The 14163-nt window shown below is 46.1% G+C and overlaps 1 long non-coding RNA gene across 4 annotated transcripts in view; it reads right to left on the bottom strand.

The window, feature by feature from the left end:
• Positions 1 to 297: 297 nt before the first annotated feature.
• Positions 298 to 14163, bottom strand: part of LOC113604175 (uncharacterized) — a 173279-nt gene continuing 159413 nt past the window's right edge. Inside the window, exons 5-7 of one of the 4 annotated variants that reach the window (XR_008296587.1) lie at positions 13314 to 13531; positions 11159 to 11259; positions 298 to 6315 (exon numbers count right to left, since the gene is read on the bottom strand). This is a non-coding gene — a long non-coding RNA (uncharacterized LOC113604175). Of the gene's footprint in view, positions 13532 to 14163 lie in introns of all 4 variants that reach the window. The other 3 variants (XR_008296586.1, XR_008296585.1, XR_003426030.2) reach the window with 3 other exon arrangements.

The raw sequence follows: 14163 nt of genomic DNA, 5'->3' as shown, positions 1-14163 counted from the left end.
GAACTAGGTAGAATTTAGAGCACATGGGGGTTATTTAATTAAAAAATACAAAAAAGAGGGGTGCCTGGATGGCTCAGTTGGTTGAGTGTCCGACTTCAGCTCAGGTCATGATCTTGCGGTTCGTGGGTTTGAGTCCCACGTTGGGCTCTGTGCTGACAGCTCGGAGCCTGGACCCTGCTTTGGATTCTGTGTCTCCCTCTAGCTCTGCTCCTAGCCCGCTCAGCTCTGTCTCTCTCAAAAATAAACATTAAAAAAATATATAAATAAATAAAAATTTAAAAAAGAATGGATAAACAAACTGTGGAACATCCATACGATGGAATATCGCTCAGTGATAAAAAAGTAAATGAGCTATCAAGCCACAAGAAGACATGGAGGGACATTAAATGTGTATTGCTAAATGAAAGAGGCTGGTATGAAAAGGCTATGTGCTGTATGATTACAACCAGGTGATGTTCTGGAATAGGCAAGACTATGGAGATATCAAACAGATCAGCGGTGTCCAGGGGTCCAAGGGGAGGGAGGGATGAACAGGTTGAACAGAGGGGGTTTTAAGGGGCAGTGAAACTATTCTGTCTAGTACTATAATGGTGGATACATGTCATTATACATTTGTCAAAACCCACAGAATGCACAACACAAAGAGTGAACCCTAGTGTAAATTACAGATTTTAGTTAATAATAATAATATATCAGTATGGACTCATCAGTTATAACAAATGCACCATAATAATGTAAGATGTTAATAATAGTGGAAACTTCCAGGGGTGGGCAGGGGATATGGGAACTCTCTGTATTGTCTGCTCATTTTTCGGTGAACTTAAAGCTAGTCTAAAAAATAAAATCTATTAATTAAAAGAAAAGTTTTAGATTTCTCACTGTAGCCTCTAATGGCTATTGGGATAAAGAATATTCAACTCCCTGAAACAATCCTTGTATCTTAGCTTTCCAAAGGCTGTATCTATTGGTGTTAATCTTGGTTACACTTGCTGTTTGACATCATGTTGACACAATATCCAGGATTCTCAAATGAATTCACTGAATAAGATATGTTCTCATGACACAGACTCAGTGCAGTCCTAATGTCAGTGGAAGACTCAACGTTTAACACACAAATTTCAACATGAAAAAATCCATTCGTGTATCATTGTAGGTCTTAGACATAAACGGAAAGAAGGCCTACAAAGATATTATTGTCATTTAAAATAGTTCTCTCTTCTTGTTCTGCCTTTATATTCTTAACAGAAGCTTTGAGGAAAAGCCATATCTACCTGGGACAACATGACTATTTGGAGCCCCAGAAAATCAGTTCAGTGAGTAATGGGGTCAAATTCAAATGCAGCCAAACTCAACTTTGAAAGAACGTAGTTAGGAGTAACTGACCCAGGTGACTTCTCCCCTAAAGATCGTGCCTCAATTGATTATTCTGAGGTCAGGCAAGGATTTTGGCCATAGTATTAGCCATTTGCCCCATATTTATCCTTACATAGTGTCTTCTTGTCTAGGTATTAACAAGGCTGAAATGATGGCATGAGCCATTCCAAAGTCCCATTATTCTGTCCATCTCAACAAATAGATTAGGTTATACACGTAGCGATTCAACTGGTTGGGTAGAAGGTGCTTTGTTATGAGCTGGGGAAGAGGAAAGCTCTCCTTCTGCCCTTCCATGTTTTCCTATCTCCAGCAAACCTCCGAACTTGCCCTAACTCATTACCTTCTTGTTTGCTCTTTGGCTTTGCGGTGGGGAAAGAAGAGAAAGAGAGAATAGTTAAGAGTCAGCAAATGAAGGGGCTTCTGGGCATCTCGGTCGGTTGGGCGTCTGACTCTTGATTTCGGCTGAGGTCATGATCTCACGGTTTGTGGATCTCACGGATGGTGTGGAGCCTGCTTGGGATTCTCTCTCTCCCTCTTTTCTCTGCCCCTCCTCACTCATGCTCATCTGCCTTCTCTCTCTCTCTCTCCCTCTCTCTCAAAATAAATAAACTTAAAAACCAAAACAGTCAGCAAATGACGGCTCACATGTGGTTCACGGGCTGCACTGAAGCCTCATGTGTCCATTCCCAGCAGATGGTGACCCAGCACTCGAGCCTCCTAAAAAGGGCCGCGCTGCCCTCATGATGATTCCTTTGGTCTCAACCACTGATCTGGCCACACGAATCATCCATTTGACTCGATTTACTGCTTTCTCCAACAATCATCAAAATAATGTTTTCCAGATGAAACAAAGAGACTGCTTGCTTAAACTCCACCTCAGCACGCCCATGATATGCATTCAGAGTGCATAGCCTGGGGGTCGCCACTGTGTACACACAATAAATCTTAGTTTATCTGGAATCCAGGCAGTCACGAAGCTTGGATGACAAGAATTTTTTTTTTTTTTTTTTTAACAGACAGAAGTCAGGGAGGGCAGTCATTGCTCAGACAATGAGATTCAAGCAAGTGCTGTTCTGAATCTATGAGCTCTGTGGGGGAGAAGGTGGATGAAGCAGACAAACTGAGAAAGACAAGGCAGAAGGGAAAGAAGGGAGCAGGTGAAGAAGGAAGAGAAGACACAAAATGGAAGAAGCGGAGGGGGAGAAGCAGATTGTCAGCAGGGGAGGCAAAGCGGGGAGAACACAGGGACACTGAGCGGATGGAGCCATTTTCATTGCTCCAGGAGCAGGGGAAACCAGGTATATACTGTTCTGGAAACGACATTATTAGCTGCCTACCATATGGCTTCTGAGGTACGTGAGAAGGGAAAGGCAGAAAACAAAATGTTAGTCAGTTAACACTGAAAACAGAAAAAAAGTCTGGGTAAATTCTGCAAAGTGTGAGAATAGCAACCTTGCGGGCAAGAGATCAGGGTCTGTACACGACATATATCAAGGTTCAAAGAGGACATTTGTTCCCAAACCATGGTAGCGCTGTTTCAGATAAGGTTGTTTCCTGCCATCCATAATTCGTGTTCCTAATGGTGACCCCACAGCATGACAAGAACTTAGAGGAAACTTCCAAATTTTCAAAGAAAGATGAATTACGTTGAGTGTGTTTTGACTAGTGAATGCAGTTTGAATGGTAAGCGTTCTAGTTTTTGGAAAATTGTGAATCCATGGATGAAAGACAGACCAGGTCTATGATCCCACAGCCTGGTGGGTGTGGAAAGGAGGCCGGGGCTGCAAAGCTGTCCTAACAGGGAATCATAATCCTTATCATCAGTAGCTTCCACTGGACATCAGGGCTTGTTACGAATATTTTACATGGATTTCCTTACTTAATCCTCATAATAATTCTATGAGGTATATTTCATCATTATCCTCATTTTGTAGATGAGGAGACTGAGGCTCAGTTTTAAGTAAATTATCCAAGCAAAGATTCAGTAGAACCGGGATTCGAATCTAATCTGGCTCGGGAATCTATGTGCCTAACTTCTACGTCACTGATGTCTAATTTCTTATTTATGCCTCTGTCTTCCTCATATGTGTTGGTTTGCAAACTGGTCCCCGAACCCAGAGGGCAAGGAGAGACTGAAGACACAGAGTGTGCAGACTCCCAGGCAGCAGGTGAGACAAGCAGGGGGAACTTACGGGCTGGTCTGAGACACCACAAGACCAGTAGATCTCCACCACCTCCAGCTAGGATCTCGAAAGTTGAGATGGAGGCCATAAGGGGGCTCATCACATATTTAGTCCGGGCCTCAAGAACACCTTGCTCTCTTGGGAAAATGGCTCCCACTGTGGGAACAGAAGGTAGAATGTGCATTCCAAGGACTGCGGCCAGGTGAGTTGCCTCCCCAGTCTAGCTTGTGGGTCACCCGGGGGTCACGTCCTCCTGATGACCTTCTGCAACACTTCTGGTTGAAACCTCCAGGTCAGTTTTCTCAGAATACTTTAGGGAGGTCAGTTGCCTGAGGGCTTCCCCCCTGGGGTGGCCACGCCTCATTCCTCATGCTGGTTTGGGGGAGGATGCTTCCTTCTCTAGCAGGCTCTCCCTGCCCTCATCACCTTACTCCACTTCCATCCCTGGACACATATCACTTTCTGGTAAGTTGAATTTTGGGTCTTCCTTCTCATTTTGGTTCCCCCTTCCCTGACTACCTAAAACAAATCATGGGGGCGCCTGGGTGGCTCAGTTGCTTAAGTGTCCGATTCAATTTCGGTTCAGGTCATGATCTCACGGCTGGTAGGTGCGATCGAGCCCCGGGTCGGGCTCTGTGTTAACAGCACGGAGCCTGCTTGGGATTCTCTTTCTCTCCCTCGATCCCTGCCCCTCTCCCACTCACAAGCACACGCAGGCATATGCACTCTCTCTCTCTTAAAATAAATAAACTTAAAAATAAAAAGCCTAAAACAAATCACAGGGTTTTGTTTTTGTTTTTGTATTTGTTTTTGTTTTTGACAACCACGCGGTTTATTTTGGTACTTCTCTGTCACAGAGCAGGATTTCCCCCGATTTTTATTAAAGAAATGTTTTTGGTCTTCACTGTGGTTTGAATGCCTGTGCTCTGCTCCTCTCTTTCCAAGTCTCCCTCCTGCTCCCTTCTCCCCTTTCTCTCTCTCCTGCTTCTTGAAACACCTCTCTCCTTTGCTGTCCATACCCTCCCTTCCCATGGGAGGGTCTCCAGATGAGCCTCTTCCTGTGCCCCTTTTCTGTGGGCACCTTGCTTCCCCTCCCCTGCCCCCTGCTCCCCCAGCCTCTTGCACTTCTTCCTCCAGACCCTCTCCTGGTGGCCCCGTGCACTCAAAGTTTCACTACCATCCACACGCCCACGATGCCCGGTTCAGGGCCCCCGCCCAGATGCCACTGAAGCTCCTTTTACACGTCCAGCTCTCTGCTAGATCTCACAGACCAGACACCACAAAAGTCCTTTGAAGCCTCCAGTTCCACCTCCTCAATGTGGCCTGAAAGGTCATGTGGGATTTGGTATCCTCACTCCCTGCTCCCTGCGGCACTGTGTTCCCAGCTTTCCGCACAGCTTGGAGTTCCCTGCCTTGATCTTGAATGGCCTTGCCCCTGCCTGCTGGTAAATGGCCTTCTGGGGAGGAAATAATCCCTGATCTGTAGCATGCGTGGCTTTTCTGGTGTAAATACTCCCACCACAGCCAACTTCAAACTTATATGATGTCATTAAACGTGGAGTTGAGAAGAGGTAGGCAGTGGCCACAATCAGACAGTATTTTCACCAGACGTATGCAATAGACCTGAAAAAAAACCTCAAGGGCATAGATAATAGTAAAATGCAGTAAAATAATTAGGGAGTGATACATTTTTAGTATTTATTGCCGTTTTTGTGATTTATTCAATCATAAACTTGCATCATTTACTTTTTAATAATTGTAATAATTAAAATAATGTTAATTATTTGCTATTTAATAATTTATGATCGTGTGTAACAGCCAGCTAGCAAGATGCCTGAACATTTAATGATTGGTCCTCGTGAGCCCATTCAAACCAGCTCCACGGCCCCACTGACTCCTTTCCCAGAGACCCCCTCCTCTTCACCAACATCTGGCCGGTGCTCATTCTTCCTTTAAGAGTCAGCCCTGCTCATGCTGGGAATGTACCGCTCTTCTGTCTCCATCATTGTTCTTACCACATGGCATGGCAATGATCTGTCTATACACCTCTCTCTTCTCCTATTCCATGAGCTTCTTCTTCTTTATTTTTTAAGATTTTATTTTTAAGTAATCTCTACACCCAACGTGGGGCTCAAACTCACAACCCCAAGATCAAGAGTCACATGTTCTTCCAACTGAGCCAGCCAGGTGCCCCCCTCTTCCATGAGCTACTTGAGGGCAGAGGCTATGTTCCATTCATCTTTATAATCCCAGTACAGTGCCAGGTACACAGCAGATACTCCAGGAATTATTATTTAAAAAATTGTTGATGCCTTTGCTCTTGGCCCCATCCCTCCCTCACCCATCTCCCTTCCATTCACTCTGGGAAGGGCTATGGACTGCATTATGGAACAGGGAGCCAGGTCTCAATGAAAACAATGCTTGTTGATTGGCTTAACTGACCAACTGGACCAGAGCATTTATAGCTGTGAATAATTTATTCATATATTCAAGGTAGGAAAGGGTGTGCTCTCCCAGCTAGTCCCCAGACAGGGGGTCCCCCACGGCCATGAGTGTCATGGTTCATGTTGACAGCATATAGGACGTAAATTCATCACTCGTGGGAAAGTGATCATTTAAAACAGTTGTACATTTGATCTCCTTCAGCCTTTGCGCTCAGAACTAGTCTGTTTTACTGAATGAGCTGAACATTCTAAATCATCATTCTGACTGACAGAAAATCAGAGCCGTCCACCAGGAAGTGTCGTTATCTGTTGGACTGGACAGAACAGTGAGTAAGCATCTATTACATAACAGGTGTATTAGCAATGGGGATGGATCAATGGAAAAGGAATCTATAAATGTACTGATGAAACTGGTGATATTTTTCCAATTTTTCAAGTGAGTGCTTGTTATTTAAGGACGCAGGCCCTAATTTCTCAGCATTTTTGAGTCACTCACATTTTTTTTTTTTTGATTGACCACGTAGGCTGTTATCTTAGGGTTCCTAACTTACCACCCATCTGCAGAACGTAGCTCCAGCCTCACAGAGGCTCTAGAATTGTTATTTGATGCTTCACTAGTATGATTTGTTTATATAACTGAATCTTTTTGTTTTCTAAGAAGATTCAACAGTTCCATTAAGCAACAGCAAAAGCAGTAGTCATTGCTTCAGAACAGACTTCAATGTTAGCAAGATTTATATTTCACAAATAAATATTTAAAAGCAAATCATAACAGAGTGAAAACCAACTATCACACATACCCAAACTACGCCAGCTAGTCTGGGCCCCTGTCTCATAAGAATTAAATGTTTATAAAACCTGTGTCAATTTTACTCCGTCCCCCAAGGAAAGCTTGGTGTCTTTAAGATTCTGTCTATACACATATATCAGTCTGAAAAGCAAAATCAAAAGACTGAGGTCACATGAATTTAAATTGAATGATCTCAGCCTTTTGGTTTTAATTTCTGAATTTAATTTGACTTCGCGTAAGTAGAATTTGAAAGGACTTATTTTTGACTGGATTCAACCTGAAAATACTGACATTTCTTAAAAATCTCCTTTTACAGGGAAACATCATTTCTTGCCTCTAATGGGTACAAATCTGTGTGTACCCTGCACACACAACCATTCTTTGTTACAGTGGATAATGGGTCACATCTGAGGTGAATAGATGTCTCCCAAGAGTCTAAGATTCACGAGCCGAGGTGTGGTGTGGGTGACGGGGATAAAGCTGTTCTCAGTAGATGTTTCAAAAAAAGAGCTGTGCCTTTCAATTAGTCTGAAAGCCAAATTATCCCCACTGGAGAAGGACAGAAAGGCATGAACAGACTCTTCCCACGTCTTTGAAAACATCAACATCTTTGGAGAACTAACTGTTCATTCTTGACAATTCTGGACTAGAGATGATTCCATGGCACGACTGGGGCTCTTGAACAGGGAAGCCAGGGACCTACTTCTGTAAGAAAAACCTAGACATGGTCTACAGAGTCAATACCCAACTGTCAAAGCAACAAACGAAGGAAAAGAAGAAAAAAGAAAAGGACTTTTTCACTCAGACAAGAACCACAGGAGTAATTAACCTGAAAGATGGAAAGAGCAAATGACCTTTGGTGAGGAATCTTTTCTGAACATTTCAAGCAGGATTTGACTGCTTTATGATACTTCAGATGGCACAGAAGATACTCTACTGTGAATGAGAAATACCCCCTTTCAAATGAGCAAAGCCTTAAATTAGTCCACACGACAGTGTCTCTGGCCAGGTGGAATATTTCAACCCTGCACTTCCTGGCCTGTACCCTTTAGAGCAATTGCATTTCATAAATTTCGGGAACGTGCCTGGAGCAGATGGTTGAGACACGGGAACAGTCATAAATCTGGGGCTCAATGGCTTCTAGCTCCCAAATTCAAGGTGCTCAAGTGCTGATCTTGGCACAACTGGAAGTCATGCCACAGAGTAGTCTTCCATAGGTGGAAAGTCGGTATCTTATATTTATTTCTTGTTGCTATCCTTGAAAAGCAGCAGCATATAGGAATGTTAGAAGAACTTCCCTTTTTCAGTGCACCATAAAAAGCTAGACGGAAGCTCTTTCCAAGGCAAGGATAATTAGGTTGAAATGTTCTACATTTTGTGGCCAATGCCGAATTCCTCCTGAGCAAATATACGTGAGCACAGGGAGATGATATTGACGGTACATCTTTGGGAAGAAACTGAGATGGAGTGAGGGCACCTGGGTGGCTCAGTCGGTTAAGTGTCCAACTTCAGCTCAGGTCATGAACTCATGGTCTGTGGGTTCGAGCCCCGCGTCGGGCTCTGTGCTGACAGCTTGGAGCCTGAAGCCTGCCTCAGATTCTGTGCCTCACTCTCTCTCTCTGCCCCTCCCCTGTTCATGCTGTCTCCCTCTGTCTCTCCAAATAAACAAACAAACAAACAAACAAACAAACATTTAAAAAATTAAAAAAAAAGAAACTGAGATGGAGTGAACGAAAACCTTCTATGAATAGTTATCTTCTGAGCAGTTTGCTTGCAGCCCAAATCAAAAGTTTTTCCAGAACTTTCCCCCATTTACAAAAGTAATATATGTTCATTCTTGATTTTTGGAAGTTCAGACAAACATATGGAAGAAAATTCCCTTTGCTTTTCCCACGTGTATATGCAAAAACACACCCTTTGCCCTGTATTACATTTTGTGGATTAGGCCTAAATAAAGACAGTACTCTTCTTAGAGATTGGTTTTGAAATGAATAGGAGGGACAGGAAAGAAGGAGTGGAGGTAGACCATACCACCTCACTACATTCTCAAGCCCATTTTGGGGGGGAAAGAATGGAGAGCCCCTGTATTCCTAATTCCATGGATTAACATGGCACAGGATAAGCTTCCCGTGAAATATGCATAATTACTACCTCATTCAAAGTACTTTGAATGTCTGCAAACGTTTGCTGGGTCACTTGGTTAATCTTCTGAAGAGGCACCCATTCTACTTAAGGACAATGAGTGAAGAAGAACAACGGACCTTCCATATTCAGTCCTTCCAATAAGCGATGTTCCAGAGACCTCCCAGCATTGGGTCAATGACGTCCTTTCAGGAGATGTTGGACTACCCTCGTGGGAGTCATCAGATTATTTCCTTCATGTGTAAGTCATTCCACAGTACCACAGAGCGACCGGCCACACACTGGCCAAGGAAACATGCTTCTGGTCAAGGGGCTGAGGGAAATGTATTGCCCACTAGACTGCTCATGGCTTCCTGAAAAGTGTTTGAGACGAAAGGATAAGTCTAGGGTTCCTTGGGTTTGTCTAAGCACTTAGTTATTTATACCCTGCTTCTTTTGAATAAAAACACCCATCACAGACTTGTGGACTATGGCCACCCAAACTGTTCTCAGACCTTGGATTGGGTCCCTGAATCTCATATAAACATTTTTCTTTGGTTATGTAATTGAAGCTGCCTGATCGTGTGTCAGGAACCCTAGAGCGCAAGGACTGTGGGTTTGCTAGATCTTCTTTGTAACCGTGTTAAATGTTCATGAATCCTAGGATCAATAATAACAGATAGAACATACACCTTTTCCTGCCAACAGCAGGTATAAATCAGAGTTGTGATATCGGGGACCCAGTCTCCAAGCCAGCCGGGATAAATGAGGCAGAGGCAAAACGAGAGCTCCCTAGGTCCTACCTCCTGTCCACTCTGCACAAGCGATGTGTCTGCCCCCAGTCTGTTGGTGTGGATCTGGCTGTCATCTCTCTGTCTGGCCCCCCCTGGATGGGTGTTCTCTTTGGACACACACTTTGGTCACGTGGCTTTGACCAAAGCCTTCCTCCAGCACCACCTTTGCTCCATCTCTCCTGGGTCAGGCACCACAACATTGGGATGGCATCATCCCTTCACTACAGAGAGGTCATCTAAACAGGAGGAAAGAGCCTCTAACTCCATATCTGTAGATAGAGTATGAAGAGTAGGCTTCCCTTTGACCCTCTGCTGTCTTCCCCATTGACTTAGCCCCTAGCCCAGGCAATTGGCTTGTTCTTCATGAAGGGTGGAATTCTAGGGCCTATGGTTCCAACCTTTGCTTTCTCCCCCAGATTGCTGGGAAGGTTAGTAGTGTGGTTATGTTTCAAATTCAGAAATCTGGAGTCTGGACTGCTCCCAACATGATAGCAGAGCTGTATGATTAAAAAAAAAAAAAAAAATGTTGGGCAAGGAGTTCAGCAGCCGGAGTGCCAGTATTGTCTTTGCCAAATTTCACTGAACCTGACCAACACTGAGTGTAACTGCTTGGTCAAGTGGGCACTCGACCACCCTGCCTAAATCACAGGGTGATTGTCACTATCAGGTGAAAGACCAGATGTGGGAGTGGCAAGGGGAAATACAGCCTTGGGGAAACCTGATACAGGTTCTGAAGCCTGACAACAAGAGGACATGAGCTCCCCAGAACTGGAGGAATTCAAGCAGAGACCAGTCGACTAGGTGCCCAGGATAATGAAGGCAAAAGACTAGACTAAGTGCCTATAGTCTTTCATTGGTTTCCAAAGATTGTGATTTTCCTGACTTTTCCAAAGAGGGTGATTCTCGGCACTGACCTAGAGTCCTCATATAGACTGCATCCTGTGGTCTTGATTGGAGTCTGGTACCCTGGGTCGCCGAGTCCCAGCTCCCTGAGCACAGGGCACTTCTCTTATCCATCTTCTTCTCCTGGCCCCTGTTCCTGAACTCCTGGCGGACGTTCCAGAGCGTTTCCTAAATGGGCGATGGCTCCTCTGATCTCAGTTACGAGCCTGCATCCTGTCTCAAATCCAAACCGGCTGGACCAAGTTACAAAACTTTTCGGGAAAGGAGAGGCATCCCCATGATACTGACAATGGACGCAGTTTGAATCACAATTTTACCGTCCAGGTGTTTCCATGTAAGAGAATGCAGATTCAAGGCATTCACATTTGGACTGTGAGTTAGAGTTGAGAACTCTGGCCTTGCTGTTCCAAGCCTGTGGGAGTCACATAGGGGAGCAGGACAGATGGAAAGACAGACAGGAGACAGCCAGCCAGCCAGCCAGAGAGACAGAGAGGTGTCCAGCAAAGCAGCCAGTGACAGTGGAGCCCCCAGGTAGCTCCCAGGCCTTACCTTGGCAATTTCCCTGGTTTCTAGGTAGCCTGACGAACCAGACAGAAAAATATGGCCACTTCCATGAGGGGGTTGCCTCTTTGGAGACGCATTCTTCCAATCTGTAGCTCGTTTGACAAAGGAAATGCGGGGAATAACACACCCCAAACTGATTTTGTCGGTAAACATCACCCAACTGTTTTCTTATTAATTTACCTTGGCAGTATCTCTCCATTATATAATTATGTGGGTTTTTCAGACCCATATTTACTTCTATCCCACACACACCTTATGTTACCTCTTCTTTCTACTACCATATTGAGAGAAAGGACACACTTTTTTTAGTTCCTGCAGAACCTCAAATAACCTTGGTGGCAGATAAGGCAGACATCTACTCCAAAGCATTGGGTGGCTGCAGAGGGCAGGGGTGGGACCGGGATGGGGTAGGAGGAGCTCATGACAGGGGACGGGGGGGGGGGGGGGGTGGCAGGGGAACCGGTAGCTCCTTTTCAGCAGGTGAGCAGTAAACAGGCATGTCTGGCCCACAGGAAATTCTGGAATCTCTAAAAGATATCTAGAAGAGCTAGAAAAAGCAAAGTGGCAGGTACTTATTATGAAAGAAGCAGGTTTTGACACAGGTCACCTTGCTTGTTAGGGAGGACTGGACAATTCAGGCCAGCCTGGTACTCCTGTCAGGGAAAGAGGGGAAGCTGAAGCCTCTCCTGGGGGAAAAGGGGAGTATTAGAGATGAAATGGGGGAAATTCATCCATCGGAACCAAACAATTTGCCAATATCCTGCAGCTCAAATACAGCCGCGTCTTCAGACCTGAGCTGCCCCCAGAGGTGCTATCTTTGAATCTAACGTGTGGGTGGAAGAAAGATGTCCAGGAGATGCTCTCCTACCTGGATTCTGATTCATTTGGTTTGGGTAGGGCTCTAAGAGTGGTCCCGGACCAGCAGTAACAGTGTCACCAGTGAATTTGGTAGAAATGGAAGTTCTCAGGCTCCAGCCCAGATCTACGCAATCAGACCCCCAGCGACCTGTGTTTTAGCAAGCCCTCCCTGTGTGTCTGACGCCCACTGACGTTCGAGAACCACCGCACTGGAGATGTATGAGACTCGGGATGCTCTTTTCCTTAAACCATTTCTCTCAGAAATACCACCCCTGCCTCCTGCAGCCAGGCTTGGAATGCTGGGGTCCCACCCCACCGTGGAGCAGGGCGGGCACGGACTGGCTGCCTCAGGGGCCTATTCACCTGGGAGCTTTGCAGGCAAGAGAGTTTGGTGGCAGGTAGAAGTCAAGCGTCCTGGGAAAGACAGGCCTTCTTCTAATTTGCACAAGGTCAGGGTTTAGTCCAACAGTGAAGCTCCTTGCTTGGTTCTGGGCTCTCCCCGTCCTTCCCAATCAATGACCCAATCCTCTAGTGGATCTCCCTGCAGAACTTACCTGAATCCATCTGGGTGCCTCCTGTCCGCCACCCCCACCATCTGGTGCCTCAGCCCTACACCTTAGGTTGCTACAGTGACCCCCCGCGGGCCTCCCTTGCTGCCCCCCAGCCCCATCACCCATCCTTCTCGACACCGTTTGGTACCTGTCCGTCCCTCCCCATTCCACTCCCCTTTCACTCATGCACACACGTGCCGCCTGCCTGCACACACATGTGCACATGCGTGCGGCACAAGAGCCTGCCAGCTACTTTATCGTGTGTGGGGTAAAGTCCACACTCCTCAGCCTGGTATCCAGAGGCCTCCCCTGCTGGCCCCTCCCTACCGCCAACCTTATCTTTCACGAACCTTCATAAACCTTCCTCTCCAGCCAAACTGGTCTACTGGTAAAAACCCTGATAAGATAAGAAGTAAAATTAGAGCCAGTGAACCCGGAACAGGCACAGGCAGCCACAAGGGTGTCGGGCTGGGATGGCTTCAGACGCGTCAAATGCTCAGGAGTCTGAATGGGTGTTCTCGGGCCCTCGAGTTAGACGATACCATGCTGAGATCCCATGGAGAATGGTACTAAGGGTTCAAGCCCTCCGTGGTGCACAGGTACCCACCTCGGGACTTTGTTTGCTGTGTCTCTCGCACAAGGTCTGGCTTGAGCAATGACTTTGCGGTTATTTCGATAAACTGATATGTTTTTTAGAAAAATAGCCGAGTGCTGCGATTATGGGGACCCACCTCCATTTATTTCAGGGGCTCTTGCAGAAAGCTTACCGTTTACCTTCATAGCCCAAAGAACACTGTTGCCATCTGGTGGCTGCTACCTGAAACACAGGCGGGCGTTCATTCGCTCCAACATTTCGTGAACACCTACTGAGTGACAGGCAGGCTTCCTCCTTGCCTCTGGAGATACACTGTTGAATCAGGTCCACCCTCTGTTCTGGAAAGGCTTCCACCTAGAGTATAGATATGCAGTCAGGCAACTTCAATGGAGAAAGCCTGGGATGGTATGGCAGGACATAAAAACGCAACTCATCATCACGGGTAGTCCTGGAAGGCTTCCTTGAGGAGGTGACCTCCATTCTGCATTTTGGAAAGGCACAGGAAGGAGCCTGGCCTGTTAGGGGAGGGTGAGAATATAGAATGACACAAGGCCTGTCATAAGTCAGGTGGCACAGGTAAAAGGCAGGCAGGGACCTCAGTACACAGACCAGTACGAGGGGAGGGAGGCTGGGACCAGTAAAGGCAGGGCTGGACGGAATGCTCAAGGTACCAAAGTTGACTTCTATTGGTAGAGCAAATACTTCTGATTCTCATAGTCCAGTGGGGTGGGGGGAGTTGGTTCAAGCAGCACCACATTCTAAGAGGATCTAGTTAAGTGGACCAGTCTAGTCTGGTTGGGTCCGGATGAGCATCGTACAAGGCTCCAATGGCCCCAGGGAGCTGTGGGCAAGCTCCCGGCCACCACCTAGAGCAGAACCCCAGCTAGCAGCCGGTGCTACGGTAAATGGGCTCAGCTGGGGAGAGAGCAGGGAAAACGGTCAGATAGCAGCACCCTATTATCTTAGAGGCTGGTTGCTCTTTATCC

The sequence above is a fragment of the Acinonyx jubatus genome, chromosome A2 (genome assembly GCF_027475565.1).
Source record: "Acinonyx jubatus isolate Ajub_Pintada_27869175 chromosome A2, VMU_Ajub_asm_v1.0, whole genome shotgun sequence".
In the NCBI taxonomy this organism is placed as follows: Eukaryota; Metazoa; Chordata; class Mammalia; order Carnivora; family Felidae; genus Acinonyx; species Acinonyx jubatus.
Note: the sequence above shows the minus strand (reverse complement) of the source record. Positions and strands in the feature narration are given on the sequence as shown.